Source organism: Podarcis gaigeae (assembly GCF_964106915.1).
Source record: "Podarcis gaigeae genome assembly, chromosome: 7".
NCBI lineage: Eukaryota > Metazoa > Chordata > Lepidosauria > Squamata > Lacertidae > Podarcis > Podarcis gaigeae.
In genome coordinates this window covers 61,037,853-61,056,168 of record NC_139683.1, presented here as the reverse complement: position 1 = coordinate 61,056,168, position 18,316 = coordinate 61,037,853, and the positions used below count along the sequence as shown (strand labels likewise).

At 41.4% G+C, this 18,316-nt stretch overlaps 1 protein-coding gene and 2 long non-coding RNA genes across 41 annotated transcripts in view; 1 reads left to right on the top strand and 2 right to left on the bottom strand.

Moving 5' to 3' along the window:
- ATXN1 (ataxin 1) overlaps positions 1-18,316 on the top strand; it is a 305,212-nt gene that overhangs the window by 265,415 nt on the left and 21,481 nt on the right. The window contains exon 1 of one of the 38 annotated variants that reach the window (XM_083747229.1): positions 5,350-5,455. The exons of the other annotated variants lie outside the window; for them this stretch is intronic. The gene's annotated coding sequence lies outside the window, so the exon portion shown is untranslated. Of the gene's footprint in view, positions 1-5,349; positions 5,456-18,316 lie in introns of those variants that run through there. 38 annotated transcript variants of the gene reach the window in all.
- On the bottom strand, positions 4,538-6,994 carry LOC310848491. Of its 2 annotated transcripts, none has more exons than XR_014566452.1 (2): positions 5,833-6,994; positions 4,538-4,643 (listed from the first exon to the last, which is right to left on the bottom strand). It is a non-coding gene; the product is annotated as an uncharacterized lncRNA (long non-coding RNA). The 2 variants fall into 2 exon arrangements; XR_014566453.1 differs by lacking the exon at positions 5,833-6,994 and adding an exon at positions 5,119-5,315.
- On the bottom strand, positions 13,674-15,086 carry LOC310848500. The gene is made up of 2 exons (XR_014566462.1): positions 14,308-15,086; positions 13,674-14,274 (listed from the first exon to the last, which is right to left on the bottom strand). It is a non-coding gene; the product is annotated as an uncharacterized lncRNA (long non-coding RNA).

The window sequence follows — 18,316 nt, the reverse complement described above, 5'->3', positions numbered from 1 at the left end:
CATCACCGTACACCCACGCAGATACAAAGATAGAGTGGAAATCACATGATGTATCCTTGCAGCAATGTTAATAGTACTCGCCACTCTCATGGTTGTGCATTGTTCCCAGCTTGCCACCAGCACAGTTTACTTGTGGTGTAAGAATCTTGGTCACCATGAAAGTCCTAACATGGAAGCTTGTGGGACTTCGTGGTCCATTTACTTGTTTAATACATCCCAGGAAAAAAAATCAGAAGGTGAGTTTCAAACCAAACATAGAAGAGCTGTGTTTTATATAATATCACCTAAATACTTGAGGGTTTGAACCTTCCTGCCACACAGTCTAGTAAACTGGAGGTCTGGCTAAAGGAAACTTGTACCAAAACACTTGTTTTCTGTCTTTTGCTTAAATAAATGCATCTGCACTGAACAATCTCCTTTGAGTCCTGCAACTAACAAGCCAAGTTTTGTGTTCATTGGGAAAGCATGTTTCTAGCCAAACATTCTTCACATTTTCCCCAGGATTTAGCCATTAAAAAAATCATGCTGGACGCTTTGCTAGTGTGTGCTTATCTGATAAAAGGCAGCGATTCTGTTTTGCTGCAAAACTCTCTATGGAAACATTTCTCTGCCACACATATAGTATCTCAGGAACTCAGTCTCTTTGTCTGCTCTTTCAGCTTCAGCGGGTAAAAAGAGTAAGCTTAACTGTATGGATCTTCAAATTGGCTTCACTGGAACAATTTGGCTTTACAGCAAGTAACTGTGTGTTCTTGAGTGAGGTCAAGGCACAGTGCGCTTTTTTATTCCTGTACAGTGGCAAGCCTGCACACAAGTTCATTCTCAAATGAGCTGAACAGTATTGCTTTGCTCTAGAAGTTTAGGGTGTTTCTTAATAAAGAATTCTAAGATAGGGGAGAGTCCAGGTAGAAAACAGCAATGGGTCTGAAAGGTATTGATCAGTATACTTCGTTATTTATTATGTGGTACTGTGTCCATTTTCAAGTGTGCCTTCGTGAAATCAAAGGTGTTCTTTAGCTTAAGGAAAGGGGAAATGAACCAAAATAAAATAAATGAGTGGCAGAGATATGGATAAGAAACCTCTCTTAAATCCACACAAAAATACAATTGAAAATGTATTTTTCTTTGTTTAGAACTATCCATATGAAGATATAGTTGTGGGCTCAGACAAACCTCTTCCTACATTATATGTTTTTGCCTGGCGCATAAATTATAGCAGTGATGTTTTTAGGCTGGCCTGCTAGAGAGGTCATTTGAAAGGTGAGCAACCACTACAGAAAAGGGTCACTTTAGATGCTGAGGACATCTGGAGAAAGATCTCAGATAATGATCTCAGTGGTGGATGGATATGAGAAATTGATCCATCAAATATCTAGGTCTTAAGTCATGTAGGGCTTGAAAGGTTAAGACCAGCACTTCAAATTGGCCTGTCATGCTCACTGGGAAGAATTGTAGTTGTTTCAGTGCAGGCAAGGTAAGAACTTTTCATCCAGTCTAGCTGCAGTTTCCAAACTGTCCTCAGCATAAAGTTTAGTATATTCTCAAGTACCTGCTTGTAAATTATGCATGCCTATAGTGACAATGTCACAAATTTATATCTCCTTATTTTAGTGTGGGAACCTATTGCCAACTACAGCTTCTTTCTCTGTATGCACATGGGACAATAGATGTGTGCATTCTTCATCTGGAAGTCCATGCATGTTCATGCATGTTCCCACGTGGAAATTATATACACGTAGGAAAGTTAGTTGTGTGTGGTGCAGCCCTGAGCAGTGACAGAAGAGACTGTTTTTTGTGGTATCAGCATGAGTGGGTAGGGCACAAGAAATTACAATTGAATCCAGTCTAATGCAGTATTATTAAGTGCCATTGAAGAGTTGTGGTAATAATGAAACCAGTCAGATTCATCTTTGTGGGAACTTGCAGGGAAGATTAATTGGGTGTGCAAGATACTCATCTGTGTTTACATTGGGTATCAGATTTCATTCAGGGTAGAATGAACTGGCATTTATTACAAAACAGATCTATGAATCTTTCAAGTTTAGCATCTTGAAATATTTAACCACTTCTTTCTTTTTTTTTGCAAAGTGACCCTTGTTCTTACATGTGTACACTTTATCAACTGATAACTTTTCTCAGCATTTACCTTTCTAACAACTTTTTTTTCATTTTGTATTGAATCAGTCGCAAAATGATGCATAAGAGCATTAAGAATCCTGCCAGTTCCAGCCAAAAGCCTATCTAGTCCATCAACCTGTTTGTCACAATGATAAACCAGGTGTCTATGGGAGGCCCACAAGCAGGACGTGAGGACAATAGCCTTCTCCTGCTGTTGGGACTCAACAATTGCAGCCTCAATAGTGGCATGCGCACAAATATGCAGAGACTTCCTGCCTATATCAGAAAATGGAGAGTGAGAATTGAGTGCAGATGAGATGGTAAATACCGTAGGAGCAAGGAACTACATTCTAATCGAATGGCAGGGCAAGGCAGGGATGATTCCTCATAGAGGCCTTTCCTTCTGTGTCAGTCTACTGTAAGCTTCCACCTAGATGCTCGTCGATTTGCACCAGATAATCAGATCAGGGGTTACTTTACATGTTACATTTAATGTGCACACTCTCAAAATGTAATGTAAGGGGAAGACAGGCATACTTTGTGAGCTCTGTAAACTGACGTTGAAGACATACATATGTGTCAGGGACCAGTCATTGGCCAAGGTGACATGCCATCACAAACATATTTTTGTCTCCTATAGAGCATACTCTGCACTCTGTGGTTGAAACAAATGCACTTTTCATAGTACTATGGTAAATCTGCATGTATTTAAATTAACACATACTACTGCACAGCAGCCAGTATTAACAGCTGCCACCTCCCCAGCAGAGGTGGCAGATAAAATATAATTCCAAGGGTGACATTTCAGTCTAGACAAAATTAACTTGATATTAATGCTTGTTTTCAAAGGTAAATAAATTGACACTACCATTTTACAAGTAAAGGGGTCTCAGGGTCTCTTCCAACTCTACAATCTATGATTCTGTGGGGCTTATCAATGTTTAAGGATTATGAGTATTCTTTGCCACACTTTTTAGAAGATAACTCTTGTCTAAAGAATATTAACTAGACTTTCATAGCAGTTTGTTGGAAAGAATCACAATGATTAGAATTTGCAATGCAGCAAGGAATTAGCCTTTTCTGATCATCAGAATCTCTGCACAATCCTCCTTTCTTTTGCCCTTACTTGGCCCATATATATATTATGTGTGTACACACACACACACACAAAAAAAAAAAACTTGCTATCCTATAGGGCAAAGTAGACCTATTGGGCAGACAAAGAATTATGCATACAGTTTTTCAGGATAAGCATGAAAGATCTAATGGCAGAAATTAGTACAAAACCCTTATTTTAAAAAATGTGTTTGCTTCATTTGCCTATCAGCATTTTCTTTTTAAAATACTCAAAAGAACAGTTTTAATGAAGCATTAAAATTGATAGTTTCTTGCCAGCAGGGATCTTTCTCAGGCCTCAGATTATTAAAGACTTCATGAAAACTGCAACACTATCTTCTTGAATCATTTACATTTTTTTCTCCTTTTTATGGGCTTATGTAACCATGCAGAAAATCTAATAATAAGGGTGCTATTAGTATACACTGTGGTGCTTTTGCGCAAGCTGAGGTGTCATGTTATTACAAATTACAGAGCAGAAATGCTACTCATAGTTTCAGTACATTGCTTATTTGAGTAACCTTTGTCTAAAGTTCTGAAGCCTAATTGAACCATCTTTCTCCCTTGTTCCTTCCTTCTGCTTCATAGCCACTAAAGGGAACATTACAGACTGCCTTTGTTCAGTGAGCTAGAAGTGGCTTTGATATGCAGAAATCTAGATTTGTTGGTTGGAGCCAGAACTGTGGAGCCCTCACTTTCATGCACTTTGGTGTTTTATTCCAAAGCAAAGAGGAAGCAATAAGAATCCTTATGTTTTAGGTGACAGTTTAAAATTGCCATATCTGAGATCCAACAATCTGGGCAAGATAAACTTTATACTATGCATACTGTATACAGTTCACCATTTTTCTTCTCCTTCCCTGCTTGCCAAAATAGGGTAATTTATTTCAGGTGCTTCATCTCTACTGTTGCCATAAATTTGTGTGTGCAAATTGGCAACTTGAAGAGATGGCAGTGCCAGCTACTACCTAAGGTCGTGTGAACCTGAAGACCTTGTGTGGTGTCAGAGAAAACATCCCTTTCCCCATCCCTCATTTCTCCTCCAAAGAAAGAAATAATCTGTTTATATTTGGGATTGATGAAGAGAATGATGCCCAGGTAAGCTGGTGCTGTCTTCTCTTATCCATTTACTGCCCTCATCAGGAAAAGAAAGTTTGTTCTCCTTTTGTCATTGACTGAAAGTGAGGAGCTTTGGCCACCCAGTATCATAAGTGCCAAGAACCTGGGTATCATCTCTCTCAGCTTTCTAAATTCCAATCTAATGCATAGCCCTAATCAGCCACCCTTAACAATAGGAGAGGAGTTGAGCCTGTGGAATGATTTAATGAACTGAGCCAATGCGGACATTGAAGAGGTTGTAAAGACCAATACAGTGTGATGTTCTTGGTTGGTTATATACTCCTGTTGACCTAAAAATGAATAAAAATATTCATTAGAAAATAAACAGTAGGAGAGGGGCTACACCACATCATCCATTATATACTGATTTGCCTAAGGGTATTGGAATCTATTGTCTATCCATACCAAATTATCTATTCATACCAAATTGTCATTACTAGAAACTTCCCTTATTTTTTTAAATTAAAAAATGTAGTTTTCAGCATTCTGTTGGTATAGTAGAAATTGCACAATGTCTACCATTAGTGTCATTCTTTAAACTAGAAGGGCCTTTTTTATTCTAGATAGTGCGGAAACGTTTATATAATTTAGTAGAGTTTAAACGATCCCCTGTTTTAGTTAACGCAACGACAAATGGGTTGCTAGCTCGTTTGAGTCCTGTCAATAATTATAGGTAAAGGTAAAGGTACCCCTGCCCGTCTTGACAGACTCTAGGGTTGTGCGCTCATCTCACTCTAGAGGCCGGGAGCCAGCGCTGGTTGATACCTGATTGATAATCCCTTTCTGTCCCTCTTAAAGACAACACACATGAATCTGAATCATATTAACATAAACTACTTTACTATCAGATTCATTCAGGTTTACAGAGTTGTTCCTGAAGGCAGGCTTAGGTTACATAACAGATAAACTATATAATAGATAGTAGTGAGTCATGAGAAGACTGCATCCGAGCAGTTACCAGTTAACACTCCTTTATATCCCACAGCTTTATATATATGACAGCTTTATATCCCACAGATAGCCTACTTTTCCAAAAACTTATAATAGTATATAAATAAAAGCACAAAGCATCACAAGATCACATTTATAAAATAAAACACAGGTAAATCTAGTATCATAAGAACCAGGGCCGTCTTACCCATAGGCGCTAGGGGTGTGGGGCACCCGGGTGTTGGGCTCTCAGGGTGCCAGGCCGAGAGTCCGAGGCCCGAGAGTTGAGTCCAGGGAAGAGCCTGTCCATCGGTCAGAGTGCTGTGGCGGGCTCTTCTGCTGTGGGCAGCTCTGCACCGCAGGTTCGGGGGCAGCCGAGCCAGCGAGACACTGAGGCGGCCGGCTGGCTCTGCCCTCCTGCACGCCTGGGACTGGGCAACCAGGGGGGCGGGTGCCAGGCGGAACTTCGCATCCCGGCGCCACATATGCTTAAGACAGCCCTGATAAGAACTCCAGCCCACCAACAGCTGCCCCAGCCCAAATCCTCACCCTAAACATTATATTTTATCCCACTTCGAAAGGGACATGAAGGATGGGCTGCTTCTCCAAGTTTTGGATCCTGTGTCCAGGGCAAATGCTTCAAAAACTTCATTTGCCTCTTAAAACCATGGTTTAACTAATCCTCCTAGGAAAAAAAATCCTAGAAATTATGGATTCTGTGTAGCTCGCCAGCCCAGTGGGTTTGAAGGGAAATGTTTCACAGCAAACAAACTCAAAAATAATCTGTCTCGGTTATTAAGAGCAAGATTTTCTTTTGACTGCTTGTTTTGGGTAGGGGGAGGAATATATTATTCAAAGACAGGTTTTATAATACAGCAAGAAAACATTCTGAGGCCTAGTGTCTGGTTGCTGTGTTCAGTCAGTTCTCCGCAGCTTTTAAAACTGCTACGGATGAGTAGCATAGCCATGTGCTCCTCCCCTCACATTCTGCACATACATGGAGATCTTGGCTCACATTAAGTCGAGAGTTTCCTGTTACATCTGACCCAGGGAAGTCTGGCTTAATGTTAGTGAACAAACCCAAAAAACTATCCTGACTCATTTTCCAGGTTTGTTAACCAACACTAAGCTAAAGAAACCCTATTTTGACATAATTAGGAACTCTGGTTAAATGTGAGCCAGGATCTGTGCGATGGGAAGGGGAGAGTGGTGAGGGAGGAGTATTTGTCCATGGTTGATGAAGCCTTGGGTGGTCATCCAAATATGGCCACCGTGTTTCTGCCTGTGATTTGCTCCAGGAAGATGTTTTCCTTGAATTTTGATTCATTTATTTTGTATTTATTTATTAGACTTATATACCACCCTTCATCATAAGATTTCACAAATCTTTCTCTCTGATTCCTGGCCTGTTAGCTGTGATATGATATGGTATGATATGATATGATATGATATGATGATGATTATGTGCTACAGGTGCACTTAACATCTTCAACAGCATCAAAGTTCTTACGTAACTGATCATTTAAAAGCTGTGAATGAGAATGTGAAATGTGTTATCAAGAGAATTATAAATTGTTTGCTATAGATTGACTTTGTTAATAAAGTACATTGGGAAACGAAGGGTGCTATTTCTGAACCTGAGAGGAGCTGTGGTGCTAAGAAGCTGATAGCTACTAATTGATAGCTTGGGGGAGCTTGAAGTTTGATAACAACCAACATTGTGTTAGTACTGCTCTCTCTTATCACGGCCTAGGACCCTTGTACCTATGGGACCGCCTCTCCTGGTATGCCCCATGGAGACCCTCAAGGTCCATAAATAGCAACACCCTTGTGGTCCCGGGCCCTAAGGAAGTTAGATTGGCTTCAACCAGAGCCAGGGCCTTTTCAACTCTGGCTCCGGTGTGGTGGAATGCTCTATCTCATGAGACCAGGGCCCTGCAGGATCTGATTTCTTTCTGCAGGGCCTGTAAGACGGAGTTGTTCCGCCTGGCCTTTGGCTTGGAGCCAATTTGATTCCCTCCCTCTCTTTCTTTTTTCTTCTCCTTCTCCTTCTGCGATGAGGCTACATTTTAATATTTTAATGTTTCAATATTTTAATGTTGTATTTTTTAATTTTGTTTTTAAGTTGTAATCATTTAACTTCTTTTTATTATTGCTAGTAAGCCGCTCTGAGCCCGGCCTTGGCTGGGAGGGTGGGGTATAAATAAAAATTATTATTATTATTTGTTATCTGTATTTTGTTTTCGTCATGTGATATAACAGAGGTCTTTAAAAGATGATGTTGCAAAGAAGGACAAGAAGTTGGCTACCACTTTCCCCTTCTCTACATGCCTTAGTTCTCCTTAGTATCGGCTTTGCGTTTGTTGTGTTTGCCACCTCTTGTAAATAAAAGTAGTAAATAAAAGCAGAAGTAAATAAACAATTAAGAGAGCACAGTGAAATCAGGGCCTCAGGGGCCCTTCTCATATCATTTTTGTTTGCAGCTTAGCTTAGTTCTTTCCTGCACCCCAAAGGTTATATCAGAAGCCCCAGACCATAATGGAGGAGTCTGTTTTGGAGGTCTTTCCCACCACTAACAACTTTCCTCCTAGAAAGTGGAGTAAAACTGGCACAGAGTGGACCTACAGCATCACTCCAGTTTCTGACATGAGGCCTTATGTGACAGATTTGGGGCATGCAAAAGCCTATTGCCGCCTTTTTAAACTGGGCTTTGTTACACAGCTTTATACCCGTACCCACTATGAAAGTTGTTAGCATCAGTTTCCCCAATTCATCTCATGGGCACAGGACTTGGCATGTCGTCCTTTAATGCCAATTTAAGACCTTGGAAGCAGAAGGATTTGCAGGCCACAGACTCTATAGACCCCCACATTCCACGCTTGACTCTTTCAGAAGCCTGGAGGAGGGAGAAGATGATGACTTGCCATGTGAATGATGACTATTAGGTAGTGGGTGGACATAGCAGACGACACAGAGATTTCTCCAAGTAGTTCTTAATAAGTAAGCTGGAACTGAACTGAACCGCAAACAGCTCAGCCGGCCTGCTTTTATAGGCAGCCGGCTGTCACCATTGTAACAACAACAGCCCAGGGTTTCCCGCCTAAATTAACTTACGTGGACCTGAGTGAAAACTATATACACAATACCCCCTGGTGGCCAGGGTGAGAACTTCAATACATAACAATGATAATGAAGAGGGGAGCGAATAAGAACCCACTTAGGTTGTTAATGTACACGGACATTGGGGTCAAAGATTGTATCAGCCCCAGGATAAATTGGCTTGTTCCAAGTTAAACCTCAGACAACACTTACAGATTAGTCCAAAGTGTGACCTACCATGTTGGATGGTGTGTGTGTGGGGGGGGGGATTCCTGTGTCCATTCCTGCCAACTCCCAATACCAAGAAGCTTCCCAGTGTGCAGGAAGGTAGATGCTACTGTCCGAGGTACCCCCACTCATGGTAGCTAGCAGAAGCCTCTGAAATGGGGCGTGTGGGGGAAGGGGTGGACTAGGACAGGGTCCTCAGCCTCTTTAGCCAGCCCCACTGCTGTTGCATGATGGCAGTGGGCCCAATCTGGGCCTCTTGACTGCACTGACCTGGGAGCTGATGCAGTGAAGGAACATATTTTTCATACCTCTCCCACACTTCACAACCTGGCTAGCAGGGGAGCCAGTGTGGTGTAGTGGTTAAGAGCGGCAGTCACATAATCTGGGGAACCGGGTTCGTGTCTCCGCTCCTCCACATGCAGCTGCTGGGTGACCTTGGGCCAGTCACACTTCTGTGAAGTCTCTCAGCCCCACTCACCTCACAGAGTGTTTGTTGTGGGGGAGGAAGGGAAAGGAGGTTGTTAGCCGCTTTGAGACTCCTGAAGGGGAGTGAAAGGCGGGATATCAAATCCAAACTCTTCTTCTTCTTCTTCTTCTCCTTCTCCTTCTCCTTCTCCTTCTCCTTCTCCTTCTCCTTCTTCTTCTTCTTCTTCTTCTTCTTCTTCTTCTTCTTCTTCTTCTTCTTCTTCTTCTGTAGATACAGCGAGGGCAGAGCTTGTCCATCGGGCACTGTCACTTGCAGCCAGGGACTTGGTCTGCAGCCTTTGTTTTGTATTCTGAAATTTTTGCATCTTCATAATCTCCTATTTCTCCTGCTTATTCCAAAAGCTCTTTCAAAATGTTCATAGAGTGATTAATTTAAGTGATGGCAAGGCGTGTCCTTTAGAACTTAATAATAATAATGCAAAATCTTACTGTAGTATGTGGATCATAAATGACAGAGACTGTACAGTACAGCATGCCTACCAGTTCTTAAGAAACACTTTGACTTCCCCGCTACCGCTGCTTTTCACTTTATAGTTAATTCCTGCTCTTCACAGTTTCTTGGGGTGAGATCAAGTTGGAGATTGGTTTACAGATAACCGGTCTAACTTGTATCCCTTCTCTTCTCTTTCCCGCCCTGCAAATACCTGTACAGTGGTACCTTGGGTTAAGAACTTAATTCGTTCTGGAGATCCATTCTTAACCTGAAACTGTTCTTAACCTGAAGCACCACTTTAGCTAACGGGGCCTTCCACTGCCGCCGCCGCGTGATTTCTGTTCAAATCCTGAAGTAAAATTCTTAACCCAAGGTACTATTTCTGGGTTAGCGGAGTCTGTAACCTGAAGCGTCTGTAACCCGAGGTACCACTGTACAGCTTAGTTTTTGCTGAACACATGGTGCTGGCCAACTCCCAAGACCACCATCCACATACTTGCAAAAGAGAGGTGATCTTTTTAAATTACCTTGTGGTGGAAAGTAAGTCCCGATGGAAACATTTTAGATTAATGATTAAAATATAGCAGCTTGTATAGAAGCCAGCACTGAATGTTAAATGAGAGCTTTAAAAAGTTGTGATCCATGTAAAACTTTATTAGATATATTCAGTGCTATTCTTCTAGAAAAAGAGATTCTGGAACCCATCGTGAACTCACTCTTGTTCTTTGATAATGGCAATGGTGCCCATCTAAGAGGTGCAAGAACTGAGTTCCGGTTGGGGGGAAAGGGTCCTGGATATATTAACCACCCACAAAGTTAGACGAATCAGTTTTTCTCTGAATGGATTGTGGCTGTGCAAAAGAAGGGTGCATCGTCTCCCCAAGGGCTTCTTTGTTTAGCTGCACATATCGCAGTATAGAAATTTCATATTGAAAACAATACTTTTATAGCATTCTCAAGAACAATAAGGGGGGGGATTGCTAGCAGATTACCTTCCCCTCTCACAATTTGGTCTGAACAACAAACAGCTTCTGATGTTTAATTTCCACAGAGAAATGCGAAGGTGCACAGTAATGCAACCAATAAACCACACTAGTGACGGCAGATATTTCTTAAGTTTATATCCCGCCCTTCTTTATAGGTGCGGAAACATCACAGACTCAGTCTGCTCCATCCAGTTGCTGAATTTCATTCATCCCACCTGAGAAGAACTTTGAAGGCGCAGATTGAGCCACCTGGCAGCTGCCTGGTCTGCAGGGTCCCACCCTCCTACAAGAGGCTGCCCAGCACTGGACAGCTGATAGCTAGCTCAATTTACATCTTCCAAGTGCTCTCTTTGGAGATGCCTGATACATAGCCCCTCATGCGCAAGGCCAGTCAGCGCCAGAAGACCCCTTCCCTCAAGGAGGGGTGCCTGATAGCTAACTTTATCCAAGAATTCAAAGCCTTACTTAGATGGGAGAGATCTGTGGAACCTGCTTGATTTTTCTGTAGTTCATCAACCCATGGTAGAAGAAAGATTCTCCATCCTTGTTCTATATCAGGCATAGCCAAACTCGTCCCTCCAGGTGTTTTTGGGACTACAACTCCCATCATCCCTAGCTAACAAGACCAGTGGTCAGGGATGATGGGAGTTGTAGTCCCAAAACGTCTGGAGGGCCGAGTTTGGCTATGCCTGTTCTACATAATTGTCTGAGAACATCTGCATTCTCGTGCCTTTTTTGTACATTGTTCATATCTCATTAAGGGCCATTGCTATCCTGTGCCAGGGTTTTTAACACCCTTTGTATGTAATATTTTTGTTCTTTGACAACGTTCCTTGTTTTTCCTGTATTTTATCACAGCTGCAAGGAGTGATTGCTAAAAATCTAGTAACTCTATAATTTATGCTCCTTGCAAGTGAACGCTCTCACACACATAATACACACATGCTGTTCACACTTACGCTTTATTAATAGAGAAAGAGAAGTGTGTGTTCCCCACAAGAGTAACCCACCTGGCAAGGTCATTTAAGGATAGCAAAACTGCTGGTAATTGTTTATAATGCCTTTGTGTGTGTTGGTGTTATATAGTGTGTGTCCCAGATGAAACAACACACTTTTTTACGTTTGGTTTAGGTAGTACAAATCAGGAGTGAGAGTGTGTGTAGACAGCTTGTGCTTCAAAACGGCAGCCTGCATGTATTTTTATTTATTTGTGTCCCCTCCCACTTTTTGTGGCGTTTTACGTGATTACAGTGCACTCCTGTGCACTTTTATGCTGAAATAAGTCCCCAGTTTTGAAAAAAGTTTCTTTTTCTTTTATTTTCTAGATTGTAATTTGGAATAATTTACAATGAGTAAAGAGATGCTTAGTGGACTCATCTTCACAAGCATCAGTAAGCAGTGGAAAGGGAGAAGTCTTCAGTTTGAATTAAGTTGAAATATTATTTCAGCTTGGTCTAGAAAACGTGAAAGCTTTTATACTGCGTGGTCATGAGGAGACATCACTGAGATTATGATAAACTATACGCTAGCAATGGCACATTAACATATACTTTCCTTTCCTCGAGTTACTTGTTAGAGTCAATTGAACCCTGGCTCTGAATTATGTGCGATCATCATGTGCCGTGTTAACTGAACTGCGTAAGATTTGGCTCTTTGCAGCTGATGAATTTAGTTCTCTAGACTTTGCAAAGAGCTCTCTCTGTGTCTCTTAGGCTTTTAGTGCAGCACGTTGGTCATATCTGAGCAGATACAAGCCTGGAAAGTTTCTATACAAAACACCCTTTTCTTTGCAGCCAAGCTGGAGGGGAACAGCAGCAGTTATCAGAGCAAGGGTTACCTTTGCCCATCCCCCAAACCTTGTTTTTAGCCATCAGGTTGGTATGGAGCCATAGGCCTCTTTTGCCGTAGAGCACAGGGCATGGCAAGTTGGTAAGCAAAATCGTTTCCGGCTGCAACCTCATGTGAGAAGGAACTAACTTCTTTCTTCTAGAGATCCGGTAGACTAAGGAAAGCTTCAGTGTGCAAAGATACTGAAGGATTGCTTAGATCTATGGGAAGAGATGAGCTTTGGGGCATAGCTCGTGTATGAAAGATGTTCAGAAAATATGAAAGAAAGTACAGTGATACCTTGGTTTACGAACCTAATCTGTTCTGGAAGTCCGTTCTGAAACCAAAGCGTTCTTAAACCAAGGCGCACTTTCCTATAGAAAGTAATGCAAAATGGATTAATCCGTTCCAGACTTTTAAAAACAACCCCTAAATCAGCAGTTTAACATGAATTTTAGTATCTAACAAGACCATTGATCCATAAAATGAAAGCAATAATCAATGTACTGTACTATAAAATAGATAAAACAGTATTGTGGATGATCAAAATAAAAATTTAAAAAAAATTCTTACCTGCACTGATGATTGTCATTGTTTGGATGGGGGGCTTTTATCCATCTCCGCAGTCACACAATCAATCAATCAATCAGTAGCTGAACTGGGATCCACACAGATCCCTCCCCATACTGCTGCGAGGAGGAAGTGCTGCTGAGCACTCCCCTAGAGTGCCCGTGCCTCCTGCAGTGGCATGGGGGGGGAGTTGCGTGCCCGCCAACCAGATGGCAGGTAGGCACGCAGCTTTGCTCCCTCGCAGCTCCGGGAAACGCTGTGACAACCCCCTTCTCTGCTGCTGGACAATGAAAGTGTGGTACTCAAAACAGAAGTGCACCCCTGAATGGAGTAGGTTCATAAAGCAAAAAAAAAAACACAAAAAAACGCAACCCAGAACACTAATTTCCGGGTTTGAAGTGTTCGTAATCCAAAAAGTTTGTTACCTGTTTGTAACCCGAGCTACCACTGTAGGATTCTCTTGGGTATGCTTTGAATATCCACCTGTGTGTTAACTGTAACCATTGCACATCCTGCTTTGGGTGCTTGTGTCCTGCAGCTATCAGGACTCATTCCAAGTTTACCCTTTTCTTTCAAATTTTAAAGCATGAGGAAAGCTAATAAATCAGATAGTTTTCAAAGTCTGTTCCTGTCCATTGATTCCTCGGGTACTAGCCCCCACCCCGCCGTCACAGCGTTTTGGTTTGGATTTTTATAGATTTGGCAAGACTGTGCAGCCACAAAGATAAATGCAATTAGTATGTATGCTTTTCTTTTTCCCCCCTTTTTTCTTTTTTGACAAGCGGCAAGAAGTCATGAGCACACTTGGTGATTTTTCCCTCCTTTTATTACCTATACAATTGCAACTGGAATAATGGTATTGCATGAAGTGGTGCTGAATAAGTAATGTTGGAAGCTTTTGCTAGAAGAAAACCTGCAGTTCTATTCCCAGAAGGTTTACCACTATATATCAAGAAGGCCTGTTTCCCAGGAAACAGTTAGATCATCTTGCTTTTATACTAATGTAAAGCGCTCATTATAGCTTGGGACTAGCTCTTTGCTAATACAGTACATCAGTCTTCCATCTTCCATGGCATGTTGAAAGAGCTCAGTATTTTATCAAATTAACTCTGGCAGGAGATGATGTGATCTCCTAAAAATATGCATAGTCCCTCTTGAAAGCCATCAATGTGTTCATGCAGTGCAGTTGCCAGCCTTTCAGGAGAGAGAGATATCGCACCCTCATTTTTGGAAATATCTATCCAGTACAAATTTCAAAGTTGTACCCTTTGGGAGTCCTTTAGATATTTAAAATCTACTGAGGTGACCATGTTTTCAGTTAGAGAATTTAGTCAGTTGACACCCATAATGCATTTGTGTAAACTGCATGCAACACACACACACACACACACACACACACACACACAGGCTTTATAAGATACAACAGGGGATTTTAATTGCGTACGATTTTACAACAGTGACTTCAAATGTTTATTAACCTCATTTTTTTAAACTGAACTTCTGAGAGGAGAAGAACGGGGGTAGGGGGAGACATTCTGTTGCATTGATCCAAGCAAAGGATTATCCCTGTTGTAAAGTGAGATGTTTAATGGTACATTTTTAGTAAGGCAATTAATAGCTTTAAGCTTTAATGGGTGTACAAAGACAACTCAAGAATATATGAGCACTTACTGAGATTGGGCTTTCTCTAGCCTTTTACCACTGTGAAGCAGTAATGTCTCTTGACTGACAAATGTCTCGGTGACATGGAGTGTGAGGAAACCTAGCAACACTTACTTGCTGCTTAATAATGCTTCGCCATCCCTTTCCCCCTGCATATTGAGTATCGCTGCATCGGCATGCAGAAGCACCTGAGCTTTAATTCAGCATGCTTCTCTGTTTGCTCTGGAAGTGACCTTCAACATTTGTCTCTGTTTTGAATTGCGATCTCACAGCTCACCACCAATCCATGAACCGCATGCTTCATATGTGTACTTGGACTGTGTGTTTTTGTGTGTGTGCGCATGCTTGGTTGTCTCTTTAAATCACTGAAGCCAATGGAAACCCTCCACCCTGGGAGATCAGAGCTGACTGTTCTAAATTGCTCAAGGTTTAAGCCTTGATTTTTGTATGTCTCAATGAAACATGGGTCTTCAGCCGGTGACCTGAGACGCACTACCGTGCCAGTGATCTAAGGTGGGTTCCAACAGCAGCACTGTCACTATCCCATATATGGTTTAAAAAATGAAGAAATGGGGCCCCAAGTACATGTTTGGTGAGTCCCCTGTCTGAAAAGGTTGAAGGTTACTGCAATAAATAATGTGTTAAAAAATAAAAAGACACACTTCGTTTTGTTTTTTGATTTTCTACCACTAATAGTAATGTTTTGAGTTTGGGGGAGGTTGGAGAACTGGCCAGGCAAGATTCTTTGAAGATGATGACCAGCTGGCTACTTTAGTGCTCATCTGAGAACTTGAAATGAATGAGCTGAGTTGCAGTACAGTGGTACCTCTGGTTACATACTTCATTCGTTCCGGAGGTCTGTTCTTAACCTGAACCTGTTCTTGACCGGAAGCACCACTTTAGCTAATGGGGCCTCCCGCTGCTGCCGCACGGTTTCTGTTCTCATCCTGAAGCAAAGTTCTTAACCCCAGATACTATTTCTGGGTTAGCAGAGTCTGTAACCTGAAGCGTATGTAACCCGAGGTACCACTGTAGTTACATTTAAGTGAGAAACAACCAAAAGGGCAAGGCGGGGGCGGGGGGGGGAGAGTTGCTGTCTGAGAGAGAGCTGGAAACCAGGGAGATGACTCAGTGAGAGGTGGGTTCAGAGACATGTCTAGCTCTGTGCTGGATCGAAAGCTGTGACTAGTGGATAATTAAATTCTTTTGGTGTGTTAACGCTGCGAGACCCTCCCTCCTGCCTTCAGATTGTATGTAGGTGTTAATAAAACCATATAGCTTAAAGACACCACAGTCGCCATTGGCCTTCCAAGAAAACTGACCCCAGGGTGAGCATTGGAATCCCTGGAGCTTCTCAGCACTCAAGAGATTGGGATGTGTGCAACAATAGGATGGACAATGGCAGTGTGTTTTAACGTTCAGAACGTTCATTTCCCACCCACCAGCACCCCAATTTTCCTGTTGTATTGCCACCTTTTGGCAGGCTATACGTAGCAAGAAGTATGTGTGCAGAATAAAAACCCTGGGGGAAAATATGAAATGAATTCCGATTTGACAGCCTCAAAGGCCTCTGCAAATTAATCTTTCAGCGTTGACTTGGTGTGGCACACTCCTTGCTGGTGCATTTTAGTGGCTGCTAGCTAGTACAAGTATTTTTAAAAATACATCTTTTCTTCTTCAATGAATGACTGAATGAATGAACACCTGATTAACTTAATGAAGCTTGGCCAGTAGTGGGAGGAATTACTTGGCTGCTGAGAGCTCCAGGAGGTCTGGCAAATGATGAGACTTGCCTTATGCCTTTTCAAACCCAGACTCTGCTGCTTTGAGCCATAAGTGAAGGCTGCAGGAATTATTTGATTATTCAGTTGAAAATTGCTGCAAGTAGAAAGTTACTTGTCTGTCCCTTTAGCTTGTAACTTTTGTATTCCATTTTGTAACTTTGCTAGATTTCCAAAGCAGTTTTTACAAGATGGATATGGTATCAAGGAAGAAAAAGTTACAACTTACTGTCTTAAAAATAAAATAAAATCAGTGGTTGTTTTGTTGTTTCCCCCCTGTAGAATAAATTTAACTGCCTGGTGGTGGAATAATTTAATTTATTTTTGTTTTAGGTAACTATTGTACTTAAAACAAAACAAAAAAGTTGTTTCTGCATTTAAAAGGACAAATCTTAATAAAACATTTTTTTAAAAATGAATTCCCCAAATTTACTTAGGTAGTTTTGCCTGTTTCCCATATGTCTTGTTGCAAAAGCTAAGGGCAGGTGATGTATTCTTGTCACACTTCAGCTCATATTTAAAAATAAATAAAATCTTAATATTTCATACTTCAGAATCATGTTGAAAATACATTGGTCTTTCCTTATATTCTGACTTCTGTTTGGGACCACTGCAGGCTCAAATGATGACAGCTCCCATTTTAACTCTCTTCTCCCTGCTCTTCTTTTTGCTTTCCAGAAGTATGTGGAAAATGTAGGGATTAGTTGGCCGACAATACCACTTTCTCTGTTTTCTACCAGTTTGGTCTCATTGACTAACATGGGTGCATGTTGGGCAGTTTTTGTTGAGATCATTACAAGTTCAGGACTAGAGCACATTTTTACACTACTGAAGTCCAATGTTCCGTTTTTGACGTCTGTAGTCTGAGGATGCCAGATGGCTAGGCTGAGCTTACATCAGAGACTGAAGAGAGACAATCACAGTCAGTAATAGGCTAGATGAATCAATTACTGAGCCAGTGCAAGATACTTGAATTGCACGGCTGTAACATGGCACAAACTGCATTTCATTGACACAAGGGCATTTAATGTGCCATTGTGTCTTCACACAGGTTTTCAAGAAGATAGGATCAGATTGTAAGAAGAAGGTCTGTAGGTGCAGCTTTACTAAAATCTCATAACTCATATTCTGAGACACTGCGTGACTATTGCATCATAAATCATGCCTTTGAATCACCAATGCTTCTTAATTTCCCCCTTACTTGAATGCTGTATTTCATTTCTCTAAAATATCAGGCTCTAGATTATTTATGTCAATGTGCCACCCAGGATATTCAAGCAAACGTACCTGTAAAACTATTCCATCCTGTTGCCTTCATTTGGCACATTACACAAGAGGCCTCTCTCTGAGCCTGAGAGGTATCTTGTGTTATGTGCCAAAATATGGTGCCAAGAATAGAAAGCCTGTGATGGTCTAAAGTTTACTACCAGTGATTGTACAAATGTAGCTTAGCAATTTTTATTTTTAGCACAACATAAAAATAAAAACCCAGACATCAAATATAAGAGTGAATGGACTGGTCTTGTGAACCCTGTGTTGATAGAAAACTTGACTATATCTAATCATATTTACTATATTTGAACCAATAAAAATGAAACATCTAGAGGAATATATTAAGTGTGGTAGAATTTGCAGGTAAAAAACAAGCCATACCTTCATTGAAAACTTTCCCAGTATGCAATAAAGTTGTACACAACTAATTGGAATCTACTATGTAAAGTATGGAAGTGAAAGCTGGACCATAAAGAAGGCTGATCGCCGAAGAATTGATGCTTTTAAATTATGGTGCTGGAGGAGACTCTTGAGAGTCCCAAGGACTGCAAGAAGATCAAACCTATCCATTCTGAAGGAAATCAGCCCTGAGTGCTCACTGGAAGGACAGATCGTGAAGCTGAGGCTCCAGTACTTTGGCCACCTCATGAGAAGAGAAGACTCCCTGGAAAAGATCCTGATGTTGGGAA